Genomic DNA, 19,398 nt, shown 5'->3' on the forward strand with positions numbered 1-19,398 from the left:
AATTAAATGCCAAAGTAAGTATCCACCATTCCCGACACTATTTTGTGTTCTAAACATGAATTGAAATAGAGTGTGTATCAAGTTAGAGCGGGCTCTGACAGATTACCATCAGAGCATACTCACCCTGATACTATTCATTCATGCGATGAAAGAGATCCAAAAGTGTTGTCTTTTAGATGGGTGTCTCATTTTTTTTTAGAGCCATTGATGCCTTGGATGAACAATATCTAGAGTATGCAAAATGAACAATTGAAAACATATATAGATTCATCCATGGCATTCTAGATGCATGTCATTCATCCCATAGATGAACGACATCAGGGTGAGTTGTGATGGTAATCTGTTATGCACTCATTGAAATATATTAACCACATAATTAGATGAGCTTTAACCAATTCTCAAGCTTGTTTCGTTCAATTCGAACCTGGACTCTTGGATATCCAACCCATTAGAGTTGGATTAAAATGACTTCGTCGAAAAAAATGAAATCCCAAGTACATGCATAATTTAGAGGGTACTTAAAAAATAAACTTTTTTTTTTGGATTATCCAGCTGGGGTTAGGAACTTAGGCCGACCCCTACTAGTTACATCGAAGATCAAAAAATCATTCACCCAAGGAAAACATTCAGGTGATTTATCCTTCCAACTTCTGTAATTCCCAAGAACTCCAAGTTGTGCAAGATGCACTGTAGTGTAATTACACTCTTTAGGAGTCCATATACATTTAATCCAATAAAACTTGAAACGGCGCCACAACCCCTATTTAACTTGATTCCAGCAGCTGGTCTCTCCTGTAGTTTTATTTAGGATCTTCACAACATCGCTCCTGGAACTTTCCACTATGAGTTGTGAGGTAGGAGCTTGAAAATTCTCTAGAATGGCCTTCTACCACACCCATTCACGTGTATTCATAGAAGATTGTGGGACCATCCATCCAACCTTCAAGAATATGCCCGCATTATTTCTAATTGCATATCCCACCTGCCATATGCACTGGAACTTGCCAAATTTATCCAGCCCTCTGGAGGAGGTTTCCATCGGATTGGTGAGAAGAATTCCTCATGATTGGAAGCAACTGTTCCCTAACTCTATTAATGATTCTTATAGCAATTGCAGACCTGTCAAGATGCTCTTCATTGAAAATACTATAGCTCCTAATCTCCCAAATGAATCTCACCATTAGTTGAAGGACCAGAAGCCAACACAACCTGATCATCTTCTGAGGAATAAGAACCTTATGGGTTGAATCTGTCCCAAGGACGTGTTCAAATCATATTGGGATGGTGATACTCACGGACCAGATCAGGTATGTCTCTAAAGAAGATTGTAGAAGTATTGTGCAGGCTGGCGGGGAAAAAAGATTCTATAAAGATTTTATGTTCATTGTAGTTTCCAAATTGAAAAAAGTTAAGCATCTTCTGAAATAGTGGAATCAAAATGAAGTTGGAAACATCCATGATAAAATCAAGATCTGTCAAGAAAAACTCCTGAAGGTCCAATCTTGTACTGACAAGGGAAATATTGGTCTCATTGATAAAGAATCCTTGATCAAGGATGAACTTCAGGAGCTGTGACAATGTGAGGAAAGTTTTTGGAAGCAAAAATCTTGTGTGCCTTGGCTTGAAGGAGATAGGAACACAAATTTTTTTGATGCAAAATTCAAACAAAATAATATGCATAATGGGATTAGTGTCCTGAGAAGCGGAGATGGTAGTTTTTGTCATGATCAGTATGATATTATGCAAGAAGCCACAAATTTTTACAAGATCTTTTTTCTTTGCTTGTGATGGAGACATGTTGCAGTATTTATGAATTTAAAAATAACACACGTGACCTATTAAGGCTCATGTATCAAATTTAATACCAAATTCATCCTAGAGTAAAAAATCACAAAAATCCTAATCACATAGGCACATAAGCATTCATTTCAAAAACATAGGCACCTCACTTACCGTTATTAAAATATATTTCAAAACCTAATCATATAGGCACATAACATTCATTTAAGAATGAATATTTTACTATCAATTTTAGATAAATGACATATATACAATATAATGTTACTAAAACAAATTTTTTAGAAGATTAGTTAAGATATATTCAATCTTTTTTGATGAATGGCTTTAGTGCAATACCATGCCTCAAAAGATCAAAGTACAAATTTGTCAAAGAAAACCAAGAGCATGAGAAAGGAAGAGTACAAGCCTAAAATCAACAGTGGCCACAACATTGTAAAATCAAATAAAAATCAAATAAGTACATAACATTCATTTGAGAATGAATATTTTACTATCGACTTTAGATAAATGACATATATACAATATAATGTTACTGAAACAATTTTTTTAGAAGATTAGTTAAGATATATTCAATCTTTTTTGATGAATGACTTTAGTGCAATACCATGCCTCAAAAGATCAAAGTACAAATTTGTCAAAGAAAACCAGAAGCATGAGAAAGGAAGAGTACAAGCCTAAAAGCAAACAAAATTGCTTATTGACAATGCAAAAACCCGATTTATTAAGAAATAAAATCAAACAGTGTTTTCAACGTATCATCTTTATCATACAAGATACACAACATATAAACAACAAAACTAGAGGATAGAGGCATACTAATCGTCAAAACAAATGAAAATAAAATGATGTTTCAAAAAATTTTTTTTGGTTCGGACCAGTCAATGGATGGCCGACTAGCCAATTTTTTTCATGTTTTTGTTAATTTTTCAAATTTTTGAAATTCAAAACTTTGTTTTTAAGGTTTTGAGTCATCCAAACACAAAGAAAACCTGGTTTTGGGTAAACTAAGTTTTCAAAAAACCAAATTTACAAGAAAACCATGTTTTTGAAAACTTGGTTTTGCCTTCCAAACTATTCCTAAGCCCCGGGTTTTTTTTGGGGGGGCGGGGGGGGGGATAAAAAATGCACATAAAGTTTGGGCATTAATAAAAAATGCACCTAATTTTGAAATTTCTTAAGAAGGAGCCTAATTTTTTGCACCGTAATAAAAATCAAACTTTCATCTATTTAACTTAAGTTCTCACTAACCCAAGATGAGTTAAGAGAGTTAATTTAGTAATTGATCCTTCAAAGATGAGTTAAGCCTTTTTTTTGCCACCAATGATTAAGGACCAAGTACTCAAGTTACCCAACCCATGGATATCTGTTTTTTTTATTGGTAAGGGATAACCCCCCATGGCATTCGAACCTGAGACAATGCAGCCTATCTATCCAACTATCTCGTTTGATCCCAAATATTTCTCTCTTTATAAAGATTCAATATACAAAAAAGTAGCCAAAATAGAACAATGGGGGAAAGCCATTAAGACTTATCACATAACCATTCCAAATCACCCTTTGGCAAACATTTCATTGAACTCATTTTCCTTTTTCCATGGATATGACAACTTTTCATCATTCAATATCTTTAAAACCGTTTGTTTTACTCAGAGAAGGGAAGGCTCTTTCATGGGGAATGGGCTCGAGTTCCTAAAAACTATCCTGAACTCAATTTTTTCATAAAAGTATTTTCATATGGAGGAGGTACCAAAATATGTTCTCATAAAAAGATAAAGATGGTGGGAATATGAGCTAGCATATAATTTTTTCACCATGGTGGTTGAGTGTTCATTTCACCCACAGTGGGCAAGAGATGCCACCTCAACACTTTCTCATATTTTCTTTTTTTGAAGGAATCACCTTCTCGTAAAGTTATATAAACAAATAGGCCAAACAAGTGTTTAATCTTCACAGATTTTAGCTTTGTTTGCACGCCATTAATAATTGGTTACATATCAATCACTAATGATAATATACAAAATAAATGAAAGAATGTGGCACTATAAAGTATGAGTTACTTACAAAGATGTCTTCTGCTTCGCTATGTTTGAATGTTGTGTCATATGAATGGATGTATGTCTATTTGTAGAACGCACTCGTTGTCGGTCTCTATCTATTTATTTCAGTCTATAAATAACAAATTATGAATCTATTAGATCAAACATATTTAGCATTATAAGCATATAAAAAAGAAAACCTTACACTAAATAAACTTACCCTTGTATGATACCTCTGGAGGTACGTACATGATCCACTAGTATGTTGGACTGTCTATTTTGCTCTATTCGTTGATTTTTTTTTACATTCATTGTTAACCAAAAGAAGACCAGTTAGTACACGAAAATCTAAAAAATTAAACATTTATTTACTTATAAATATATATTCAATATTTATCGTCTAATAGTCTCCAGTGAAAAATATGCAAATTCCTTTTTACACTTCAGAGTTGGCTCCCTCTCGAAGATGTTGGTCTGCTACATCATAGTTTTGAAACTTTTGGTAATGCTTGTAGAAACCTTCTAACATCTTTGAGTATGATAGTTGAAGCTTATTCTCTACGCACCACTGATGTTCAGGTATATATTTATCTAAATCAAACTCTTCTTGAACTAAATTATCAAAATATAATTAGTAACATTTCTTTCATGGATTAATTTGTTTATCAAAATATAGTTTGGCAATATACTTACATAAACTGCCTCCTGCAACACCATTTTTTCATCGTCTAAGACATTCTTCCATGAGTTGTGAGTGAGAATGACCCGCTCCCTGATAATGCATGAAAGCCTCTTATCGAATAGAGAGGAGCACTCGCTCACGACTCCTTGCATCCTAGGCTTGATAGTTATCGACGTCTTTCGTTGCTTAATTTACCTTTGGTGGGTTACACATTTGTTCTTATCATGTTTGTACTGAAAATATTTTGCAATTGCTAATTTATAGTAAGAAACAAAATAAATATTAATAAAAATGATAATAATAAACTTTTAATTATAATAAAGAAATACTAGATTAATATTTACTTGAAGTTGATACGGATGACTCTGGGGCTCCAATGGCCTATGGTGTATGGGGGGTCACCTCTTTTGTCCCTTGAAGTATCATTTGTGATCTGAAGTGGATCTTGTCTAGGTGTCCACCTTAGCTGGCAGGTGGTGAACTAAATCTTAAGGAGGAAGAACACTCACATCCTCATCATGAATATATCGACATCTGTTAATTTCATGTAAACAATATTATATCAAACTAAATTGTACATAATTGAATCATACAAGAACAACATTAAATTTAATATATATAATAAAGAACCGATCTGCAAATTACAAATATATCAAATGAATGATAGCAACAAGAACATGGAGTTAAAATATCACACAATTATGAAATATTAACAAAGGCCATATGCATTTTTTAACTTGTTTTGAAGAGAAACAAATACAAGAGCAGAAATCAAAGCAATAACACATGCACTTATCTTACACTTTTTTTGTGACCCTATATACTTTGTCAACTCTTCAATAGGTAAATGTTCAATTGCACTTATATCAATTTATGAGTCTAGTCATGAGTCCTCTAACCAATTAGGACTTTCTTGTAACACAAGGTCTTTCTTCTTTGTTTGTGATGGAGACATGTTGCAATATTTATGAATTTAAAAATAACACATGTGACCTATTAAGGCTCACGTATCAAATTTAATACCAAATTCTTCCTAGAGTAAAAAATCACGAAAATCCTAATCACATAGGCACATAAGCATTCATTTCAAAAACATAGGACCTCACTTACCGTTATTAAAATATATTTCAAAACCTAATCACACATTCATTTATTTCAAAAAATATATTGGCATTCATTTTAAAAATATATATTTCAAAACCTAATTATATAGGCACATAACATTCATTTGAGAATGAATATTTTACTATCGATTTTAGATAAATGACATATATACAATATAATGTCACTTAAACAAATTTTTTAGAAGATTAGTTAAGATATATTCAATCTTTTTTCATGAATGAATTTAGTGCAATACCATGCCTCAAAAGATCAAAGTACAAATTTGTCAAAGAAAACCAGGAGCATGAGAAAGGAAGAGTACAAGCATAAAATCAACAGTGGCCACAACTCTCAAGCCATATCACAAAGATATTGCTTTGACCCAACATGCGATAGAGGTTCAATTCACAAGTTCAAATTTTCTTTTTGTGAGACCAGAACATGGAATTTTTTGCATTTTTTAATCAATAAAAACCGTTTTTGATAGTTTCATAGATAGAAACATATTTTATTGAAATATTATTAAAAAGTAATGAAAACTTATTAAAATTATTAAAATAATAGTTGTACAAATCCATGTCCATATCAATGTGTCATTAGCTTGTCCAGTGGTGTGACCATCGATATGAAGTCAAAATGGCGTCTATGTGACACAACTTTCAATGAATTGTGTTAACAATATATGATGTTATTCTATAATCCTTTTAAAACCGTATGCAATACCATATATAAAGCACAACCAAACACTTACATTTAGGAAAACTATACTTGTGGGAATTGATTAGCCATCATGATGTCTAGAGCTACAAAACCCAGATGTCCTGGATCATTTCATATTAAGGTTTTCAACAGGGATTATGCCACGATTTTATAGGAAAACATGTTGTTTGAGATCAAAGAGGTGAAAATGGTTCTAACACAGAGATTGGCAGGTTAAAAGCTATGCGTAAAGCTTGTGATACATAAACCCTAACCTTGTAGGCAAGTATCTATAAATATGATAAAGAAAACTAAACTGATTTAGTGAAAGAACTAAAGCAAACTTTTTCAAGTTGTCATCATGCATGAATCTTGAAAACTTGACCATGACAGCAACAGAGCAAAGCAAACTTGAAATAGTACTGTTGGGTGGTTAATATCTGAGCATTGTAAACAGTGCAGAACAGAAAAAGATTCAAGAAAAATTGAAATAGTTTTGCTTGTTGACGTCTTCTGCATAAACAAGCACAGAAATCATATTTGTAATAGCCATAGAGTGCGTGTTCAAGGTATTCTGCATCTGCGTTCTCCTTAATCGATCGACACCCACGATGAGCTCAAGCCTAAAGTCGACGGTGAGCAAAACCCTGTACCACGTAAACCTTATGTGATATATGGAGTAGGCTTATAGTTATAAATCTAACATCATTTTCATGGCAGCCTACCTTCCTTATATAATGGGAGGAAGAATCAGTTACGTGAATGTGGTCTCTCCACATTCATGTAATTCCCACCCACTAACACCCCATTATGTGGCCCATTAATAGTGTCAAATCGGGTCACTTAATGGGTTAGACCCAAATCCATTATGTCCAACACGGCTGCCGATATAAAAGAGAATCAAAAGAGATGGGCTGATACAAAAGTTATCACTCAATTCATATCATATATGGCGCTAAAAAATGAGATGAGCCCCTTGTGGCTCGGCTCTTGTTTGGTTCATAAAGCTATGAATCTAACGGTTTCTTCACATTCATGTAACTCTCACCCACTAACATCCCATTATGTGGCCCATTAATGGTGTCAAACCGGGTCACCTAATGGGTTAGACCCAAATCCATTATGTCCAACACTGCTGCCGATATAAAAGAGAATCAAAAGAGATGGGCTGATACAAAAGTTATGCTCTTGTTTGGCTCATAAAGAGCCCATTAATACTTATGAAATAGGCTGGGCAAGCTGAACATGAACAATAAGTTTTGGTTTGGTTCAGATTTTTACAGGCTCGTTAACTAATTATGTCTTACATATATTTTGCATCATAGATTGTAGATTTTTAAGTGTTTAGTTTGAAGTAATAAGCCTAGAGTTCAAATTGTACTATGAATTATATAATGCATTTAGTTTCTAAATCAGTCAGCTTGAGCTCAATGGGTTTAGAGTCCAATTCTATTAGTTTCAGCATTCAAAAATGTATTTCTTTGTAAATGAGCCAGCTACACTGATTTAGCTCAAGCTTACCTCCACAAGAACAAGCCGACGCCCTTTTTTGGGCTTGATCATTTACCAGCTCTATGAATTATATCCTATCAGCAATCTTCACTTTCAATCATCAGTTCATCGCCACTCTCACTTGTAACATTTTTCTTTGATGTTGAGCATGAAGAATGATTATTCATCAATAAAAAAAATTCTCGCAACATGAACAAAGGAGAAATTTAAAGGTCTACTTATAAATGCTCTCTCCTAGAAAATCTGGACATGTCAAACAATACATTAACCGGCCCTATGCCCAGTTGCCTTTCCCAACTGACTTGTTTAAGTGCCTAGGGTCCGCTCCAAAATAAGAGGTCCTAGGCAGTGGCCTCAAATTTCAAAGAGGCCAGCCAACCCTCATCACAAACATGAAGATTGTAGAACTTAACCAAATGAAAAATAGACAATAGTATGCAGAAATTTTTGATGTTGATCAATAGAGAAAGAGAAAGAGATACTAAAACCCTAAAAAATAAAAAAGAGAGATGCCACAATGCTAAAAAATTAAGAGAGAGAATACAAACCGAAAAAACATAGAGGGAAAGAACTCGATTATGACCCTCTCTGCCCAAACATGAAAAAGATTTCAAGAGAATGGATCGGGAGGTGATCATCGGCGGTGTCACTCGAGCAAGGAGGAGGATCGAGAGGTCATTGTTGGCGGTGTCACTTGACCGGGTGGGGGGTGTTAAAAAAAGGCTCGTCGGGCTCTTTTTAAATACAACTCTATAACAACGCGAATAAGTCTCACCGTTATAGAGTAAAAACCTATGACGGTGCGGTCTATATCTCGTTTTTATTGGTCTAGTCCACATAATCAAGTACCAAGAATGAACTTGTCTGACCAAGCCACCAAAAGAGCATGGCTCACAACTTCAAAAAGTTGACCTGGCTCTTTTACATGTTGAAGGTAAGGGCTCAAACAGATCAGATACATATCGAATCATGCTAGATTCATATTTGTGTCGGAAATGCAAACTGTAGTTCCGGATCTACGTTCAGATCTTGTTAGGTAGGGTTGAATCTGGATCCTAAATATATGTGGTTATACTAAATCCAATAAAGAAAGTAAAATCGATCCAAATCGGAAAATAACATGTTGGATTCCGATCTGATATCCAAGTATATAATATCCGTTTGTACCCCTAGTTGAAGAGAATAGTTCATGGAAAGATTCTGGTCCAATCTCTATTGGTTCAGGTCCAGATCCAATCAGCGACGACCCCAAACTGTAGGTGCATCTTTTAAAATTTCCCAGAGAGAGAGAAAGGGGACACCATGGCACATGTAAAACGTGAACGTCTAGTCCTCCAGCAATTCAAGCTGCCAGTTGCAGGAGGACATTAGTCACAGTCACTAAGGATACTTTGAAATTAATAGAAAATATAAAGGGTGATTTGAGGAAAAGCTTTGGCTTGCATCATAACGTGGCAACAGTTAGCTTAAGACTTCATTTAAAAAAAAAACATAGCCATTGCACTCGGATATAAATGGTCTGGATTCAGATATCCGACTAACCGGATGTTGGCTAAATGGATTCCAATTCAGATTCAGATTCAGATTCAGACAGTGAAAAACTCATATCAAATACTCAGCTCTTTTACATGTAAAAGGATTCAGATATCCATCAAATTTGAATATTTGTCGGATTAGGTAGCAAAAACCCAAAACCATATCTGCATCTGATTATAATCAGATATGGCTCTAGTTTACCAAATGCAACTAAATGAAATGAGATTCAGTCAGATATCCAATAAAATCCGATCCATTGACATGCACGAAGAATTCAATAAAAAAGTGGTCTAGGTTGGACCCGGGTCCAACTCAACTTTGCCTCCTGTGATCCACATAATATACTTCTTCCAGAAGCATGCCCCAAAATGTGCGTAAGATCCAACCCGACACATCATCAAGGGTTTGGTACATCGGAGGTCAGATAAGACCCTGGTGTTACTGGGTCATGTTAGAACTGAATATGAGATACAATGCAAGCCAAACGGATTGACATAGCTGGACCCAACCTATCAGCAAACTGTATCCATATCCATCCATCTCATATGGATCGATCATGGACGAGGATGTAGACTGAGCTGAAGCGGGTCCATATTTTTTTCAGCCCCATATTTATCCATCTTGGCTCCAATAACCTAAACGAGGCCAGGATTCTAGAAGGGAGGTGTAAAGCAAGGAGCTAGTGTTTAAAATATGCTTTCATGTGTGAAGCGTGAAGCCTTTAAGAAGCATAAGGATAGAAGAGTAATAAGCTATAATGAGATCATGTAGGAAATAACATAAAAAATAGATATAAAAATTTGTAAATGCATCTTTGAAATACTTATCACATGTTGATTTTATAATAAAAATTGATTTTTTAAAAACAAATACAAATTTTCTAACATGAAAAACACATTTCCTCAACCCAGAGTTTTACCTCGCAGTCTTTCGACATGTTAATGAATTATTTTTTTCTTTTAAAAAACAAAAAAAAAAGTTACCCAGTTCTCTCGGTGAGGGTTTTCCTTAGTCATAAAAAAAAAAGGAAAAAAAATGCATTTACATGAATAAAGGTTTAATATATAAACTTTCGGAAGTGTGTGGCTTTGCACTCATGAAGTGAGCTTCCGAGGCTTTTTTGAAGCTTATAGTAACTATGGTCTTATGAGAAGTTTAAAATTTCCATTTTTCTCACATTTTTTGGAAAAATATTAGCAAAAAAATTAAAAACAAAAGCTACTTTTTTACAAAGAAAAATAGAAAAATTCGAATTTTCACAAAATTTACGTTTTTATCAAATAGGCAATTTATCGCATTTTTTCGTGATTTTCTTAAACACCAAAGTTTTGTCACTATGACTAGGGCAACAAGTGTTGGCAATGTCTTAAAAGCATCATGATATTACGCTTGATACTTTCAAAGACCACTATTATACAAGAAAATATGATATTTTCAAAAATATCGCCCAATTTGAAATATGTTGGCTTAATTTATTGCACTACTAGTTTCTAAAGTTATACATATTTTATTTATACCTATATATATTTACGTATTTTATATTTTTACATACACTGATACTTTTCTTTGAAAAACTAGATTTTCAAAGATTTTTGCTCACCGATGCGCTTCATGTCTGCATTTGCACCACTGAAAAAACAGAATATTATGTGCAAAAGTCAGGAAATTTCTGATGAAAAAAAAATCGACATTTTTACTAAAAACTTTAAATTGGCAAAGTTTTTTAACGGTTTCCAAAGAAAAGAGGAAAGGGCACGTTAAAACGGAAAAGAATAATGGCATCTTTGCCTTTCTCTCCTGTTGTAATAAAGCAGTCGGAATAGATAACGTGACTCGGTATGGCAGAAATTGCACTTTTTAGTGACTGATAAAGGAGATTTTACATGACAAAGTGAATAAATAGCAGCCAAGTATCTACCTTTAGCCTATATCACAAATGTCGCCGCGATATTTTCAAAGGCCGATTTAATACCAGAAAAAAATGTGATATTTTCAAAATATCGCATATTTTAAAGATATCGCATTTTTTTAAGGTATTAACTCAATAAACACAACTTTGTGATAGTTTTATATTATTTTATTTTTTTTTACACATTTTTTAATTTTTTATTTATACCAATATGTTCCCAAGATTTTCTTGAGAAAAGCTAAAATTTTGAAAATATCCTGTGATTTGCAATATTACCTTCCACTAACTCTGCAAATAAGGATGAGCATTGTGATGAATTGGGCTGGCTGGGTGATGCAAATCAATTGCCCAACGGGTCGGGTTTGGTTCGGACCCAGGTGGAACCAGACCTGGCCCCAATTTTTGGGTATGGTATTGTGTCCGGACCTGGATTTAAATGGATCCGCCATAAGAGAAACTATATCTGGACCCGATAATAACTACATGAACCAGACTCGGGCCATACCTGGTAAAGTAATATTTTTTATCATTTTTACATTGAAAATTTGTGGGTCTTAATCAGAACTCGGGCTGGGCCTGGGTCTGGTATAAGATTTCACTAACTATACCCAGCTCCATGTATTAATCGGACCTTTGGATCCAGACCCAGGTCTTAATTGGGTCTTCTTATTTATCTCCATACCTGGACCCTTATAGGGTTTGGTACGGGTCGCACACCTAATTTGCAAGAGCTTACCAATCTACAATCTATGATCTACGCCTACACCACCAAACTACGTAAAAAGCAAGCTAATAGGGTTTAGAGAGAAAGAGAGGAGTTCAATCAAGTTTAGGAAAATCAATCAACCAAATCCTCTACAATTAATATTTATAGGCAAAAAAATGAAAACCCTAATCTAATTTGGATCTAAGATAGCTCCAAATCCTAACTAAAATCCGAAAACACAAACCAGATCTATAAATGGATCCTGAACACAGATAACGACTGTCCTATGACATTCTATTTGGGTTTTAGAAGACTCGCCCTTGAGTCTGGCGCACCTTCAGTTCTTCCAATTTCTTTCAACCTATGCAAACCATTCATCTAATACACCTCCTTGTGCATGGACCAAGAGGATCTGGTACTGGTGGGATCTGATCCATGGTAGCCCCAAGCATGAAGAGTGGGATGATCTGATCCATTGGTAGTTGATTTAAGATGGTAGCAAATGGATCTTCATGTAGGATTTGGGTCAAACTAGAAAGGTTCATTTGGAAATGCTCTTGGAGCCAATTAGGTGGGATTGGGTCCAGATATTCTTTGACTGGGTTTAACACAAGTTCGGATAGAGGCTCAACTGGTATGGGCTTTGAAATGGGTGGTCCAAAAGGCCTAAGTGGGTTTGGATCCAAAATAAGATTTGTTTTAGGGTTCAAATTTAGGAGGATCAGAATCTGTTTCATCTGGATCTAAGCATCTAATAAGCTTCGGTAACAGCTCCAAACGAGATACATGTGGTTTGGGTTCATGTGGGGTCACATCTAATTCGATAGTTTTGGATATAGGAGTATAGGATGGATATGGATCATCAACAAACCTGGTTTGCATTAACTCGTTCATCTTGTCTCACGTTGGAAATCCATTTAATCCTTGACTCTCATAAAAACTCTTTAGCCTGATCCACCAATCTTGGCTACATCAACTAGTCAAGCATATGCCATGATGACCTTATGATAATCAAGAATCTGGTCTCGCTTGAATATGCTCGAATATGGATCCAAATAAGAATTTTGGATTGGATTTGAAGATGGGTTAAGGTTTGAGTAAGTGTTTAGGTCAAATCGGGGTTAGTTTTGGTGTTTTGGGGGATGGATACAGATAGAAAACAGGTTTAAAGGTCTTAGGTCAAAGATCTAGGTTGATCTAAGTCAAATCTAATGGGACTTTAGCAAAATAAGGTTCAAACCTGAATTAGGATGGTTTATTGGAGGTTGGAACCAGTTCTGACTAACAAAACTGATTTCTAAATAGATCCAAGTCTTAACTAAAATACAAAAACACAAAACAGATCCATAAATGGATCCCGAACCCAGATACATTATGACTCTGTCTTGCATCACTAGGTCAGGTTGAACACAATTGATTGAATCCACCAGGCTTTTATTCAAAAAAAAAATGGTCTGAGACTACCCCGACCAAGTTCTTACTAAATTCCTGCTTAAGGCCCGTTTTAGTCAAGATTAGACCCAAATTATGCTCATCATCTGTAATGTGGGTGAGTTTTGATGAGTCTTGCTTGTGATCATGGGCAAGTTCGAAAAGGGTATATATTTAGGTACAATCTAGTTTGAATCTCACTATGCAAGATGTTTCGACTCAATCTAGCATCATGGATCTATTCAGCATGGTCGATTTAGTGGGAATTGACCCTTGGATCATGTTTTTTCGACGAAAAAACAATTTTTTTAAGTCAAGAAAAAACTATGCATCTACAATTATCGATTTTTGCATCACCGGAAATGCATGTACACAAGTCAAATTATGGCGATTCAAGAGCCTGTTCCCATCAAAACCAATATGTAGATCACATCCATGACCCAACAAAAAATGAGTTTGCTATGTTGTTTGTACATGCAAATGATTCTAGCAAACTTTAACCCTTTGTTAAAAGCTCTTTTAGAAGCTGAAAGGAAATGAGTGTGTATGATGGTCCAGATTTAGCATTTTTTGTTGTGTTTTCAAATGTACACTTGATGGATTTTTTTTTTCATTTATTACATAGAGAAATTGCTCAACTGTTCCACCTGAATTACTTTTTAACTTTTTATTCACCTAGCTCTAGTTAACTCTTAAAACAGTTTTAACCTTTCCTTTTTTTTTATAGGTAAGCTGGGATTAGGCAGAAGACTTCTACCAGTTATAGAACTATACCATTGGGTTTTGAACATGCAACGTGCCAACACATGGTGTCGTCTGCTCCTACCAGACAAGCAGAGCCCCCGTTGGTAATGAAGTACCAATACTTGGTACTTGGTGACCACATGAGCGGAGCCCTCTGTTCATGATGCTAGTGTGTGTGTGTGTGTAGAAATATCACCATTTTTTTCAATCTTTGCAGGCCCTACTAATAATTGGTTGCCAGCACCTTCTCAATCAACATCATCTTCCACTTCTGTGGCCTGCTTTCAAAGTTAGCTACCGATCTTACCACGAAATGTGGATCTTTCTAATGCAGGACTTGCCAATCAATTTCATGTTCTTGTCAGGTTTTCCATAGGCTTTCTTTGACAGAGAATCATATAAGAAGTATCGATTCCTCAGGCTGTTCTTGCGTGATATCAGCAGTGGCCAGCTGCATCTTGATATTTCCTACACAAGTGTGGAAGCTTTTGTCTGGATAATGGTCACCCCTTTTCACAAGGCTGACCTCCCACTCTCGTGTCTGCTCCACACTTTCTTTCTTTTTTTTATGTTTAAAGAACGCTGAAATTTCAACTTAAAAAAGAAACTCATGATGGCTGTAAAACACCAAGATACCCACATTTTTTGGCCTCAATGTGACCCATGCAGATAGCCTTTTTTTTATAACAAAAGTGAAGCAACCAGACAGAAATTTGAGCCTTTTGAGAAGACAATTTGAAGCAAAGAGCACAAAGGTTCAATTTTCACTTTAATGAGAAAATGATTGATAAATTAACATCCCACGGAAACTTAAGCCCTCACATGCATGTAACATGTAAAAGCATTTTATGATCTTGGTGCCGAGCTATATATTTTATAGGACCTTCTCCCCTTTGGAATCGTCACTGCAGTAAAGTTGAACCACCAAGTTTGGGAAAAATGATGTGATAAAGTCACAAAGGAATGAAGCATGCCTGCATAGAGAATACAAGTCCCTCAGCATCACCTGGTGGGCTATTAAACTCACCTGGCTCAGCTAAGACTTGAGCAGCTCAGCCTATTCAAATTTAGCTCATGCCAATTGATATCTGAAATCCAATCATCATCATTGATATCAAAGCTTCTGAATCTGAATGGGATTATCTATAGGCCATCTTCTATGCGCTTGTATTGTACTCATCTCCTATGTGTGTCAGCAGCCGATTCACATGGCAGCATTCTATGGGCCTCACGGCAACAGAATGCGGGCTTCACTCAAAATGCTGTCATTTGATTCGCTGCACGCACATAAGATGAGTTAAGAGATTAGTGGATCCCCAGTACAATATCGGGCAGGAGAGGCTGTGAACTGGTTATGGCATTTGCCTTAGGCCTAAGCCTCATCAACCACCTCGTGGGCCGTCCATTTGTGACTGAGAGATGGACGGCTGCAGTTGTTGCATATTGGTGAGCTCGTTCAAACTCATAACTAGAAATAAATACATTTTACATATATTTTAATTATAGAATATAGATGGTTGAAGTGTTGGGTTTGCAAACAATAAGTTTATAATTATTCAAATCCTATTGCTTACATCTTTACAACAATGTATTATTTTTTAAATGACTCAGAGCTTGGCTAGGTTTAGAGTCTAAGTTCTCTTATTTCAAATTTTGAAAAATGTCTTCTTTTGTAAATGAGCCAACTTGAGCTCAGCTTGTTTAACTCAGGCTCACCATGAACTCAAGCTTGGCTTAGCTCGCTACAAGGAGGAGCAAAGCTTGTTTACCAGCCCTACATGAGGTGTAACACCATTTGATTTACAAATAGGTTTTCTTTAGTATTGTGAGATCTACCAAACAACATAAGGAAAGTATCTTATCTGTTGTCCTTGACAAAGATATATATATATATATATATATATATATATATATATATATATATATATATATATATATATATATATATAAAAGATTGATTTCCAAAAGAAATCATAAGAAAAAAGTGGGAGGGAAAGAAAAAGTAAAAGCCATAGTCTGTGAGCGTGCGGGAGGGACACCGTTTATTCTCCTTTCCTTCTAAAGCTCAATATTTACTGTAACCCTAATGAAAAAGAAGGTCGTGTCTTCTTGCTTTACCTTTTTATCCCTGAAACACAAACTTTACTCTCCAAAAGAGAAACCCACTCAACTCTCCCCAATTGAGAAAAAGTTTACAGACTACCCTTCCTATTAAAGAATTAGTTATTATATTACCCTCCACTTTTTTTTTCTTTTTTGCAGACTCCTACCAGATTACAAAATCATCTATACATCAAAAATAGAGTTCAAAGTAGGATACCAATCTGGCGGCTTATCCTTCCAAATTCGATAGCAACTGAGGATTACCCCGCATCATATTTGAGCATTACAAGGCAAATCCATTGCATGAATTCGTAGCCATTTCCTTTTTAAAGAGAGGAGATTTCACACACACACACACTACCCAGTTTGAGAATGAACTGATGAACAGACCGATTAGTTCTCAATGTTGCAGGTGTTTTCTCCTCAATCTAAACCCGTAGTTGTTTGCAGTTGTACTATTGCTTCTTTACAAGAAAACATGCTTTAGATAAAATTACTCGATAGAAAGAAAAAAAAAATATTTTTCATAGTAAAGTTTTAGTGTAATACGAGCCATAGATTTTTGGTTCTGAAAACCTGTTAAAACATAAATAAGTTTCTGCACTTGGAGAGAGAGAGAGAGAGATGAGATGATCATAAGCACGAAACACGATACTACAACATATCCTAAATGTTCAAATAGGCTATTATTAATCCAAGATTTCATAAGCAAAACCTAAGAAGCTGAAAATCAAGATTCGTATAAATGAGCCAACTAAGTTCTTAGTTTTACCCAAATACCAGGGAAACTAAACCACCCCAGTAGTGGCAGTTATGAAATACATCACCATAGCAAGGGCATTCTTGCAAGCACGACAAAATAAAATGAACGAATTGCAGCTTGGGAGAGAGTCCATGTGAGACAGAAAACAGAGAGAACAAAAACCAAAGCAAAGACAAAGTATCGGGTACTGATGGAGATCTTGACCCAGTTGTGGTCGTTCCTGGGACTAGTCACAGTCCTCCAAAACGTCCTCCCTTCTCAACTCCTCTCCCTCCTCCAGTCATGGTGGGAGTCCCTCCAGGACGTCCTCAACCACTACTACTACTTCGAGATCCCCGAGTTCAACAGCTACTGCGGGGTGGACGTGAACGAGCTCTACAGGCAGGTCCACCTCTACCTCAACACCCTCGATGAGTCCTCCCCACGCAGAGTCACCCTCACCCGCCCCAAGAACTCCTGCATCATCTCCTCCATGGTCTCTCCCAACCACACCGTCGAAGACTCCTTCCGTGGACACCGTCTCTGGTGGACGCACCACGTCGAGACCGCGCAGGACTCACTCGAGGAGAAGCGCAGCTTCTGCCTTGAGCTCTCCAAGTCTCACCGCAAAACCATTATTCCCGAGTACCTTGCAGAAATCGCCGCTCGTGCCGAAGAGTTCGAGCGCATGTCCCGTGACCGGCGTCTCTACACCAACAATGGCCATGGCGCATGCGAGCTCGGCTGGGCCTCCGTCCCCTTCCGCCATCCTGCTACGTTCGACACGCTTGCACTGGAGCCGGAGCTGAAGAAGTCGTTGATAGCTGATCTCACTGCATTTTCCAATGGAAGAGATTTCTACAGGAGGATCGGACGGCCGTGGAAGCGGGGGTACCTGCTCTACGGCCCTCCTGGGACCGGGAAGTCGAGCTTGATTGCAGCAATGGCGAACTTTCTGCACTATGATGTCTACGATCTTGAGCTCACCAAAGTTGTGGACAACTCTGAACTGAGGGCGCTGCTCATCCAGACGACCAACAAGTCGATCATAGTTATCGAAGACATTGACTGCTCGCTTGATCTGACAGACAGACTTGCGAGGCCGAAGAAGCCAGTTCAGAGCAGGAGATCTGGGCACTCAAGCTCGGAGTACAGTGTGAGGGAGGAAAGCCGAGTCACACTCTCGGGGCTGCTCAACTTCACTGATGGTCTGTGGTCATGCTGTGGAGATGAGCGGGTCATAGTCTTCACCACGAACCACAAGGACAACATCGATGCTGCACTTGTGCGGTGCGGACGAATGGATATGCATGTGATGCTCTCCACTTGCAGGTTTCATGCATTTAGATCATTGGCCTTCAATTACCTGGGCTTGGCTGAACATAATCTGTTCCCAGAGCTGGACAGGTGCATCGAGGCTGGTGGCAGCCTAACGCCAGCAGAGATAGGGGAAATCCTGATAAAGAACAAGGATGATGCTGATACTGCCATTAGAGCAGTTATCATGGCATTGCAGATGAGCATCCTGCATGGCCGTCATGAGTCGAGTGTTGGGAGCTCAGTTGAGCTTGGCGATGACGTTGTGGCGACAAAGGAGAAGAAGATCAGCAGTTTCTTCTTGGAGTCACCTGAAACTGAGGGTGAGGAGCCTGAGGACAGCCTCGCAAGCAAGAAGGCCAAGGTTCAGGGGAGTTGGCAGAGGAAGGTGAGATGTTTCTTGAGGATGAGGAAGCTGATGCGGACAGCGTCTGTAAATGGCATCTGAATTTTCTTTGATTTAAAGGCTGTCTTGTAATTTGGATCCCCTTTGGCAGTGTGTGTAACTAGTTAGAAATAGGAGGCAATGCACGATTTTCTCTCTTTTTCCTTGTCTTTAGTGATGCTGTTACAGAAGGGTCTGACTATTTAATTGCTCCTTGCTCCCAGCCACTTGACAGTTGCAGATGGCAATGCATGATATTCTTCTCCTTGTCTTTAGTGATGCTATTACAGAAGGGTATGACTATTTAATTGGTCTCAGTCACTTGATAGCCGCAGATGGACTGCCCATTGCAACCACCAAAGGTCTGCATCATGCATGCCCACAAACAAGGATCATATAAACAATATAGAACCACTATGCCGTAGGGTTGCACAAGCGGGGGCGTAGCTAGGATTCATGTGAGGGGGGGGGGGGGGGGGGTGTAGAAAAAAAAATTGGTGTGATAGTCTTGGGTTCGGGGGCAGCGCCCCTGAAAAAAAAATTGAGATAAAATAAAAAATGGCTACAATTATTAATAAATATCTATTTCATATGGATAAATCAAACTATTTCCTGCAGTCGTTCTCAACCTCAACAGAAAGTTCTTAAACATTATCTAATGGCAATATATAACACTGGTGCGATAATTTGAA

The 19,398-nt window shown here is 37.0% G+C and overlaps 1 pseudogene across 1 annotated transcript; it reads left to right on the forward strand.

Annotated features, from left to right (window-relative positions):
* Positions 1-17,063: 17,063 nt before the first annotated feature.
* Positions 17,064-18,982, forward strand: LOC149816551 (AAA-ATPase At4g25835 pseudogene; annotated as a pseudogene). The gene has a single exon (XR_016427709.1). The product of XR_016427709.1 is annotated as an AAA-ATPase At4g25835 pseudogene (transcript).
* The last annotated feature ends 416 nt before the right edge of the window (positions 18,983-19,398 follow it).

Source organism: Nuphar pumila, chromosome 14, assembly GCF_984573655.1.
Source record: "Nuphar pumila chromosome 14, dmNupPumi1.hap1.1, whole genome shotgun sequence".
Classification (NCBI taxonomy): domain Eukaryota; kingdom Viridiplantae; phylum Streptophyta; class Magnoliopsida; order Nymphaeales; family Nymphaeaceae; genus Nuphar; species Nuphar pumila.